An 11,973-nucleotide genomic window follows, 5' to 3' on the forward strand; every position below is an offset into this window, starting at 1 on the left:
CGTCAGTTGAATAACGCGATGATGTAATGACGAAATAAACGAAAATATTGGTTTTAAAAAATCCTCTGATAATATGAATTCAAATATTTAATGTGGAATGCATAATTGCAGATATAGCTTTCATCTAACAGTATATAAAATATATGTATATAGAACGGTATATAAAAAGAAAGAATAGCCAACAAAAAATCGTCAGTAATATTACAGTTTTTATGTGACTGGTGGAGTTAATCGATTTGGCAACTGAAAAAAGTAATAAAGTTAAATTTAGTCTTTTCATTTTTAAGTTTTTATTAAAGAAAAAGTTACTTATTATAAATTTTTATCACAGCTTTTCCATAAAAATGAATGTTGGAAGTTCGCTGTATGTTAGCGGCATTATTCTTTGGGATGATTCAGCAATATTATGTATGCGAGGATTCGTCCCTTCGATTTGTTGACAAGTTCTTATAGTACTCGTAATCGTTTTTAACAGGAGGAATGAATTTTAGCAGGTTCATCACGTCTCTCAATTTTTCCTTTGTCACAGTTCTACCTTTAATATACCTGTAATAAAGGCTGATCCATATTTTTTAAACTTTGCGGTCTATCCACTAAAGATTTTCTTACATTAATGGCTTGAAATTCTGTATCTTCATTATAGTCACATTTGAATTGTATGAGATAGGATTTGCACCTTTCTTACTTTATCCAGCGTATTTTACGCCAATTTACTGGAATCCCTGTGACGGTTACTTTTCTATCAATGATAGACTGTTCTAAAGCTTTTGTTGACAAAAAAACCTGGTGAGTCATTTGGATTAGATGAAACGGAAAGTAAAGCATTCTTTTTACATGTTTTGATTATATGGTACCAATCATCTGGTGAAAAAATGTTTTGATTTTTTTTCGCACATGACTCAATAATGCCAAAATCTGAGTCATTGAGCAAACAGCTGTGTCCACTTACCAAAAATTTCATGTCGACTCATTCATTGATTTCCGTGCTTTGAACAAGTTTCAACAAACTTAAGACGGTTTCAATATTTCTGTTTTGACCGGTACGCGAATCCGAATATGTTATTATTTTTTCGAAGTTTGCAGCGTAAGTATTTATGTACTGAACCGATTCATACATATTAGAGTATGGAGTTTATCGAAATGGTTTCTGAAATAAATTACTTATTATTCAGTTGCAAAAAAAATTTGCCATTTAACGGTACTAATATTTATTATTCAGTTAATATAAAAAGTTATGACTTGCCAAGGGCTTTGGCACTTAAATTTAAGATTTTTCAAAAAGTTTAGTTAATCGATGTGTGCATTGAGCGGCTCATATATGTAATACAATACAATCTGAAAAAAATCTGTATATATATGTATGTATGTGCGCACGAATACCAGTTTATTATAAAACAAAATATTTTCGTTCTTTCAGGATGACGAAAGTGGACCAAAAAGGGCTGGCATGCCCAAATGCTCATCTCATCACCTCTTATTTTTGGCATACCTAATATCAACTAATTAAATGTTTTGTTTTTCATTAATTTTATGCATATAATACTCGTGTATTCGCACAGCCAATATCAGCCGAAACCATCCAGCAACGCATGCACTGGAAATTTATTGCAAACTGGAAACTCATTAAGAATTGTGAATTTCTAAAAAATCTGCACATCTTTTATGTTAAAAAAACTAATGACTTATTCCACAAAAAGCTTTTGTTTCCAATCTTAAATGTATTTGTATGTATTTCTACATACCTACACTTTTGAATTTATTTAGCAAAAATCGTGTGAAACGGATAACTTTCGAGCGTTGTAAATTGGACTACCCTACTAGATGGAAATGTGAATCACAATAAATAAATTTAGCAAGTAAGATGAAAGTTGCACATATTGCAGCTAAAACATGATTAAATCACGCTATATACTATAAATAATACTCATACTACATACATATATATTAGCCAACTACTACAACTTACTACTTGTTGCAAAATAAAAATTCAAAAAAAAAAAAGCTTTGGAATTGAAGAATGTGAGAACAAAATTTGAGGTTATGCACTGACCAAATGTGCATGTATATCTATGTATGTAAAAATCAAAATACTGAAAAAGGCAAATCAAAATAAATCATTGTGTGTGTATTGATTAAAATTTATTATGCTCTAATCAGTCCTTGCTCATAAATTAAAAACTAAAATGAAAATATTTAAAGGCGTTAAAACATGTTGCTGTTGTTTGGGATTACAAAAATTAATTTCAAATTTTGATTGCAAAAATCCAATAATTTGGCATCAAAACTCAAAGTGGAAAAATATCTGTAAATTATTTGTTTGTAATTGACTCTATGTAAATGCACCAATACGGCGATACAAGAAATACATACATATGCATTACGCAATTTGAGGAGAAATGGATGTTATGAAATATAACAGCACAAAAGAAAGATGAATATGTATATACATAAATAATTTAATGTTACAATATGCTACCTACCTATAAATGTGTGCTTTTAGTTAAAAATATATGTAACTTACGTGTTGGGTGAAGTGAAAGTTTGTATGGTTTTTGTTTTTTTTTTCATCGAGAAGGAACTGGATTATTTAACGCTTTCAGCGGCAAAGATTTCAAGAATTGCTTACCATAGAGGGACAAGAAAATATTTGCGATGACACAAGTGTACAAATAACACTGGTCAACACTGTTTACGTCAGTAATGATTTTTGTTTATGTTGGCATACCTACTTAAAAAAAATATAGTTTCGTTCCAGTCGCGTCCAGTTTTTTTGTGACAGTTATATATTCATTTCTAACCTCAATGCGGGTTTTTGTTTGAACTAACTAGTTTACGTTACGCGTGCAAGCGCGCGCGTTAATATAAAATTAGATATAAAGGGTGGTTAAATTTCAAGGCCGATGTTGAATGTGAACCACACCTAAACGTCAACGAGACCGTTGGACTTCTTTCTTTGGGGTTATTTGAAAGAAAAGCATAAGCCAGCAACAATTTAAGAGCTAAAGGATGAGATAATTCGGTACCTCAATTATGCCTCAGCGTCATCGAAAATTTGGACCACCGGATGGAGGTGTGCCGCCGAGGTCGCAACGGCCATTTGGCCGATTTTTTGTTCCGTACGTAATTGAGCCATACCAGTATTATCATAATAAAGAAAAATGACAATGATTTCCTAAAAAAATTGTAATTTATTCAAAATCAACACCGGCCCTTGAAACTTAACCACCCTTTATTTCGATGTTTATTATACAAATTCAACCAATCACGCTACGAATAAATTCTTCGACGAGTTAACGAAATCTCCAGATATTAGAAATAATTTCTGATCTTTCCTTTTTAATTTTACTCAAAATCGTTACCATCGTTTCTACCCTGACGAAAAGTTGTTTAATGATGTAGTCAATATCAGACCGTTAGCCGGCTCTCAGCGAATTTGTCAGAATCAGTTGATGGACTAACGTGGCAGGGGCAATGAATGGGTTTGAGTAAGAAAGGGTTAGAATGTGAGTGATTGGACGAGTGTCTGAATATGTAGTCGTTATACGATTGTGTTACTCATACGAAAAAAGTGTAAGTAACTCGAAAATTGCGTTGATTTTTGACATTTCTTTCAGCTGATGGTGTTGGGTGTTTTCTTCCATATAAGAAAAAACAGGAATAGGCATTTAATGGAGGAAGAGCGAAAGACCACAACGGAAAAAAATCTCAAAAATCACTGTGTCACGGTCAGATTTTTCAAAAATAATATTATCTTTTGCTTAAAAGGCGGCTTAATACCGGAAATATGGTACAGCCATAGGATTAAGGTGAAAAAATGTTTGCCGCGGCCACTTTTAGTTCGATGTGTTACAAGTCAATCAAAACAATGACAAGACTATTGCGTTGGGGAATAAGTTCATAGCGTTTTTGTATTTTCTTTGATTTTACACCGATTTGTTTGCTGTTTGGCAAAGGGTAAGTATTCATTCGATAGAACTTTTTTTGCTCTACAAAACTATGTTAATTGCATTTTTGAATTATTTAATTTTTTATTAGTTTTGAGGTTTAGAAATAGGATATTCAGGAGGTAAAAATCAACATTTTCAATACCTGCTCTACTTTGCATTTCAGCGAGGTCAAAAGGCTGCCGAAGTAGCCCGTGGCATTTGCGACGTGTATGGAGAAGGTGTCATAGGCGAGTCTACTGCACCGAAACGGTTTCCAAAGTTCAAAAATGGCGACTTTGACGTTGAGGACCCGTCCTGCAACGGAGAGCCTTCTGAATGCGATGAAGAACGTCCCAAATTACTTAAGAAGGCGAACGATCGCCAAACCAGTCGTGAATTGGCGGAAAAAATGAACTGCGATCATAAAACGATTCTCAGTCACCTTCATTCAATGGGATTTACCAAAAAATTGGGAGCCTGGGTGCCTCACGAGCTCAACGAAAAAAAAAACAAGGAGAGACGCCTTCAACTTGATTCTCAGCATCAACCACACGCGGTCATAAATAGCGCTTTTTGTAGCGAATCGTCACGGAGAATGAGAGATGGTGCATATACATCAATATGATCATGATATGTGTTTGGTGGGACTGGGAGGGCATGGTGTACTAGGGAATGCTCGAAAACAATGCTACGGTCAAAGAGAAGCTCTACATTGCCCAGCTACACAACGTGAATGAGGCTATTCGACAAAGCCGCACAAGTCGTCAACCCCGCACTCCAAGAGCTCGAATGGGAAGTCCTTCCGCATCCGCCGTATTCTCCGCAAATTGCACCGACCGATTACCATCTTTTCCGCTCCCTGTCAAACCATATGAAGCGCGTTACCTTCGACAACCAAGAGGTCCTTAAAAGATGGCTCAACTAGACTAGGCGATTTTTGGCGGAGCGGTATCGAGAGTTGGAAGAATGTTTTAAACAGCAACGGAGAATATATAGTTGATTAAATTATTGATTTTTGTTTCAATAACGAACTTATTGCCCAACCTAATACATGTCTGTCCGCAGACCTAAAAAATGTCCGCCGGTAAGAAATTACGCTCCACTGAAGAGGTTGTCGCTGAAACTGAGGCCTATTTTGAGGCGAAAGATAAATCGTTCTACGAAAGTGATATCGAAATGTTAGAGCGGCGTTGGAATGATTGCTTTGATAAAGATAATTTTGAACAAAAACAAAACGTGTTTTCTTTGATAGGCCCGGGACTATTCAGCCCAGGTGTTATATATGATTAATTTCATTGTCCCGCTGGAAAATTGTTCGACGGGCGAACGCTATTAGAAAAAAACTTTTTTTCATTTTGGTCTTCTACCGAGATTCGAACCAACGTTCTCTCTGTGAATTCCGAATGGTAATCACGCACCAACCCATTCGGCTGCGGCGGCCACCGTGAGTGATTTACTATAGTGAGTCAAAATCTATAGAAAACGGCTTGACAAAATCAGATAACGGCGAAAAGTTGGAGGGTATGTGTTATTGTTCCCGCTATACGGTTTTTTAAATTGAATTCAATTAATTGACTATATTTTTATCATTTTGAAACTTCTTCAACTTATTTATTCGTAATATTATTTTACGTATTGTAAATATACAGCATTTATTTAAATACAACTTACATACAAAAATCTTGTAATATTTTTGCTTAAAATTATTTCAATAAAATACGGAACACAACCAAATTTGGGTGCAAAGAATGTGATTAAATTTGATAATTTTTTATGCTGAACTAAATGTAGACATTACCTGCAAATTAACTGAGCGAAAAAAGGGGAAATGGGAGGCATATCGAACAAAAGATTGCTTAAGTTTTTTAAATACAAATTTCATAAAATAATCATTCATTGTTTATCAAAGTCGATAAGCAAAGAGATATTCAACGAAGTATTTTTTTTTTTTTTTTAAATTCTTAGGAAAAGGTGAGTTAATTGAAACCGAGTAGGTGTAACTTTTTTTTTATAGATCATAAATGTAAGTATACATATGTATATGTATGTGTAAAATTACACACACCTATACATGTACTCATACAGATTTGTGTATTTTAAGATTACAACTGGAAAAACTCTAATTAGGGGTAGTGCCACTTGCAGCAACAGTTTGGTAGTGATCCATTTCTAAAACTGACAAACAGTGCCTGCTAATGATGATCCATGCTTCTTATTGGATATATGTATGATGAATTTTTGTTGGATTTACAAATGTAGGTGTTGCCGTTAATGCATGAAATTCACTTGTAAGCGTTAATTGGCGCCATCCATTTTGAACCATTGTAGCAAATGTAGCTAATTACTGTTAGACTTTATTAAGGATAGTTGTTGGCTTAAGATCAGAGTATTTGTATGCATAAATTGACAAATTTTAAGTAATCATTTAATTTTTTGTTAATTTATTTGATTTTTTTCTTTGCAATTTGCTTTTGCTAAATTAGCTGTTGGGATATTTTAAAGTGAGGTTAATTTTAAACGCTTACTGCGATTTCTTGATTTTATTTCCATAATAATTCATAAGTTATAGCCTTTGTTGCACTACCGTAAAAATAACACACAACTAACTATATCTATTACTTAATTTCATGACTTTTAATTCTACATGACTATCGTATGAACTGTTTCTGGAAGGAAACTGACGGTAACTGACGGTTTCGAAATATATTTCGGCATTTGCTTACTGCTTACTGGCAAGTACATATATTTCCCTTTGATTAATGTCATTTAATGATTATATTTCTATTTTTAGTATTTATTATTATTATTATTATTGCTGAATTATATTATTTTCCGTGTTTTTTTTTGTGTTTTTGATTTTAAAATATCGAAATTATTACCACAGATTTTAAAGAACTTAAGACAGTTACTAGAGTATTTTAGCACTAAATACTTAGCGAGCAAAGTAAAATTATTATCCAATAACATATTTCAAGCCATTGTTAACAGTTCAAGATCAACTCCAACGGCAGCTCTCGAGCCTATCCTCAACCTAACACCGATTGATCTCCATGCGGAAAATTGGGCTGCAAACTCAGCTGTAAGGCTATAAACAACTGATTAGCTTACCTGTAGAACCTTCGCTCTATTACTGGGAATGCCACGGTCAATTCCGACTATATGGAACTGCAGCCACGACTTTTGGAAAACCGCTAAAGACCGTTATCGAAGACGGGTGGATAGCGCAAAGGCTTAGTTCCGAGAAGTAGCACCATCAATGTATTTACTGATGGTTTAAAAATGGAAGAGGGGGTTGGCGCTGCCATATATTGTGCAGAACTAAGCATCAAAAAGTCATTTAAACTCCCTAACTATCGCACTGTGTTTCAAGCTGAGATATTTGCTGTGCAGAGAGCAGCAGAGCTTGTATGTACAAATACAACAATTAACTGCGCAATAAACTTGATGACTTCTACGTGAATAGCCAAGCGGCTATAAAAGCGATCAAATCATACTGTCTATCATCCGAAAACGTCCATGAATGGAAGGAAGCAATTAACAAACTCGCTCGTAGATAAGTAACTAGAGTGGTTGTCAGTTGACACACCTAGGTCTGCTGTAGACCCATTGCGATACCTCCAGGGCTGTCCGCTCTCCTCACTCATGCATTGTCCTCATTGAACCAACCTGTGGTTTTAATATATCTAACAAGGTTTGTTATTTTTAAATTGGCCACTCCTGCCAAGTTATTCAGTGAACTTTTTCCTAAAATATTGAACCTTCTTTTATTCAGAGTCATGCACCTGCATAGAAAGTGTTCTATAGTCTCTTCTTCTTCAATGTCGTTTCAGCTTAGTACAGCAATAGTCGTTATAGGGTGCTCCCAATCTACTGGCATACCTGCCAATCTGACAGTGCCCTGTTAGAACCCCAAGAAGATTTCTCATGTTCTTCCTCTTCAGTTTCAACACTCGGTTTGTGCGGCCCATGTTCCATTCTGGCCACGTCATTCTACTTGTTGCACAGGTCAGGGACTGAGTCCATAGCCCGTTGGCAGCTCTGATAGTGCGTTTGTCTATAAGCATCTTACAAATTGCTGCTATAAAGGTATACATATGTTCCCTTTGTCTGGTTGGATCGGTAATGTGTACCCAATCTCCCTAGTTCATCTGCTTTGCAGTTGCTGGCTATATCGCTGTGACCTGGCACCCAGAACAGGTTTATTGTAAAGTACTGTGATAGTTTAGTCAAAACGTCGGTACATTTTTTTACTGTCTTTGAGTTAATATTAGGTGATTGTAAAGCTTTCAGGGCCGATTGGCTATCTGAATATATATTTATTTCTCTTGTGGTGAGAACCCTTTTCTTTAGAGCTAACAGGCCTTCCTAGCCATAATTTCAGCTTGAAATACACTAAAGTGATCCGGTAGCCGGAATGAAATGTTGGCATTCACTTCTTCAGAGTGAAGGTCTCCGCCTACTTGTACATTTAGCTTCGAACCATCAGTATAGATACTGATTCCGCTTCTATTGTCCATTTCCCCATTGTCCCAATCTTTTCTCGTTGGGAAAATTATGGTAAAGGATGTGTTTAGATGAAGCTCTACTGAGTTACAAAAGTCTATTGTTTGATGTAAGAAGGTGGGGTATTCATCTATTATTCTTGATTGACCCCTTCCGTTAGTGGCTGGTTAGAAGATTCTCTTAACCTAAGTGCCGATTTCCCCGCCAGCTGTTTGCTGCAGGCCTCAATCAGTAATAAGTGCAACATAACACTCATCGCTGCCGTGGGCGTAGTCTTTAGAGCCCCGCTTATGCAGTGACTAGCTCACTTGTAACCGCAGGCTTTGTGCATATGGGGTTCTGGGGCATAAAGGGAAATGAGATAGTGGAAGAAATAGCTAGAGAAGGCGCGAAACTTGCAAGGGATCAAATAAGTCAGGTACCTAAACTAATGCGCACAATTCAAAAAGGTCTAGAGGACCACATTTCAAGAAAGACGAAAGGCAATTGGCTTAGTTTAACCAATTGCAAATTTGGAAGGTCCGATCATGTGTCGCATGTGACGCCAGGTGTACTGAATCGGCTATATCGTTCGATAGAAGGAGCTGTAGAACTTCAGTTGGTGTACTAACAGGGCACTGCCGAATTGCAGCTCAAACTTAGAAGCTAAATCTAACTCTTAATAATCCGCTTGATCATAAAATCCTAGAGTTCCAGTGAGGAACAGAGGGCCTTAACGATGCTAGCAGGAAATGTAATGAGCCGGGTGCAAGGGAAACCTTGGGACATCTTCTATGCTACTCTTCGGCTCTCTCGAAAGCTGGACTATGCTACCTGGGTGCTCTTAGTTTTGAAAGACTAGAATCTATCCCTGAACTGTAGCTTGAGTGACTGCTAAAACTCGCGAACAGTACGCGCATCTTGAGAGATGCACTTTTTCGCTAAAAAAAGAAGAAAAAAATGCTCTAATCTGGTATCGCTATGGACCAAAATGGTGTCTTCGTAACTCTTGAAAATAAAAAAAATTCAACAAAATTTCGTCAAAATTTCAAACTTTTTAATCAGATTTGTTTGAACAATTTGAGGAATGCAGTTTAATGGCCCTTAGAATTTTCTAAAATAAAGAGCAATTTGTTTTTTGTTATTTAATGAAATAATTTTTTTATAAAAGCTAGTTTAGTCTCCTACAAAAACCAAATAAATCCAAGTTTCAAACCTTTTGCAAAATAAAACAAAAAAGGCTAACAGATTTTCATCGAAAATTCAAACTTTGTAATCAAATTTTTTACGCAAATTTGGAGAGTGCAGTTTAATAACCCATTGATTTTTTATAAAATAAAGTGCAAGTTTGGAGCAGCTCGCAAATTGCGCTGATTTGTGATATTTTTTTTGCTGCCTTTGTTGGATTATTTCTTCCGTATGACAAAAAAGTCGAGTGTTTGCTTGACTTTGACATTATTATGTTACGATTACTTGCATTTTAACAAAATTTTTACTCAGAATAATTTTTTAAAAAACTTTGGGTGCGTTGATTTTTGGTAATTTTTTCCGACGACGTTTCTCATTTTCTCCGTGAAAAAAAAGTTCATTCGTCATAGCTTAAAGCTTATACACCTAGTGAAAGCTTAATAGCAGAGCTTTCTCCTCTTTGGTTCAGGATTACATCTTGCGGTAGAAGGTGTCATAAGAAGATGATGTCAAATAAGAAAAAAACATTTTCGAAGAGTGCCTAATGTGAAAAGATTTAAAGGATAAAAAGTCGTAGAAAATATTTTCCCAAATAAAAAGCCGTACTGGGAAAGTCCTTCCTCCCATCATGGCCACAAAAAACCTATTGCTTCAATTCTCTCATCAAATTGTTATATATTATTTTAAAATCGTTATCCCTAAGAGGGCGGAATTCTCAGTCAGGGACGAAAAAAAAGTAAACCAAATTTTTTTCAAAAACTCTGATTAAATAAATTTCTGAAAAATTGTGGAATTTTTATAAATTTTGTACAAAGTTTGAAACTTGTACTATAATGGTTTTTGTAATAGAATGAATACTTAATAGTCAAAAGGGTTCAATATGTGGTGGCTTATAAAGGGGTTTTCAAAAGACGCGACTACATAGATGTTTTAAAATAAAACATGTAAATAAACTCTTTAAGGTTTCGCTATTTTTATTCAAATTTTTATTCAATTATATGTGAAAAATTGCATCATTTCAATATCCACTATGCGAACACTATGCGAACAGGTAAAATCCGTCACACATTCATGAATGCCTAATCGAAATACGTAGAAAAAACCTAGAGAAAACCTAATCGAGATATCGATGCAGATGGTAGCAACACTTTGCACTCTCAACAGAACGTCCAGTGTTTGGTCTGCTAGTCCTTTTTCTATCCTCGACGCAACCAGTTTCTTGAAATTTTTTCACCAACCTTCGAATTGTTGATTCATTCAACTCATTATTTCCACCGAATTAATTTCAAATTTTGCCATTGGTTGTTCTTAAGGGGGAACGCCACTGTGAAAATTAAAAAAACCGATTTTATTTTGCATAAATTGTTAGTATAACTACTCAAGAAAATGTGGTAAAAAAGCGAAAATCGCTTTATTCCAGATTCTATGTGCACTGAAGTGAGCGCCCGTCGGTGCTCTTACGTTACCATGCTTTATTTCAAACGCGTTTTTCTCGAAACGACTTTTTTTGATACGGTGGCAACGATTTCTTGAAGACTAATGAACCGATTTTAATTTTCTTTTTTTTCAAAATTTTTGTTATCGCATTGGCTATCGTTGTACGTAGCCGTTTTTCAAAATTTTGAAAATAACTATTTTTTTGGGCCTGTTTAAAATAAAAAAATGGTGCAAAACACAATCGAAATCACCACCATATGTCTAAAAAAAAAAAAAAAACGGCTACGTACAACGATAGCCACTATTGTGTAGATTGATAAACTTTGATTGCTGTATCGCTGCCTCCAGATGACGTAATTTTTTTTTAACTCGTTACGTTTATTTTCCTAAATTTATCAATTTTCAATATTTTTTAATAAAAATTTACATCAACATAGTTTAATACATATATAATAAATTGCCTTTTGTCCGATCCTCGAATAATCATTCCTACTTACAAAAAAAAAAATCCCAAAAATCGACTATTTTTTGACCCCTCACAGTGGCGTTCCCCTTAAACATCGACCATTTTCATAATAATTTCCAATAATTTTAACAAGAAGTTTTGACAAATGTCAAATATGACATAAAAAAGTTACCGTCTAGGAATTATTCACTACTGACATCTAGGCGTCACTTTTGAAAACCCCTTAAAATATTTAGGAGAGTCTAGTAAATCGTTTTATTTCGTTCATTTTATTTCATTTTTAAAAATAAACTTTCATTTCATCCAGGTCCTTTGCAAATTGTAAGCAATTATGCACCTATTTTTTACGCAAGTTTACGTTCTTCATCAACATTCGCATTTTAAGAAAATATTTTTTTTTTTTAACTTTATAGCTAAAATACACACATCTAATCTACATCTAATTAAAATCCAACGCACCCTACAAGTGGGTTA

This window comes from Anastrepha ludens, chromosome 3 (assembly GCF_028408465.1).
Source record: "Anastrepha ludens isolate Willacy chromosome 3, idAnaLude1.1, whole genome shotgun sequence".
Lineage (NCBI taxonomy): Eukaryota > Metazoa > Arthropoda > Insecta > Diptera > Tephritidae > Anastrepha > Anastrepha ludens.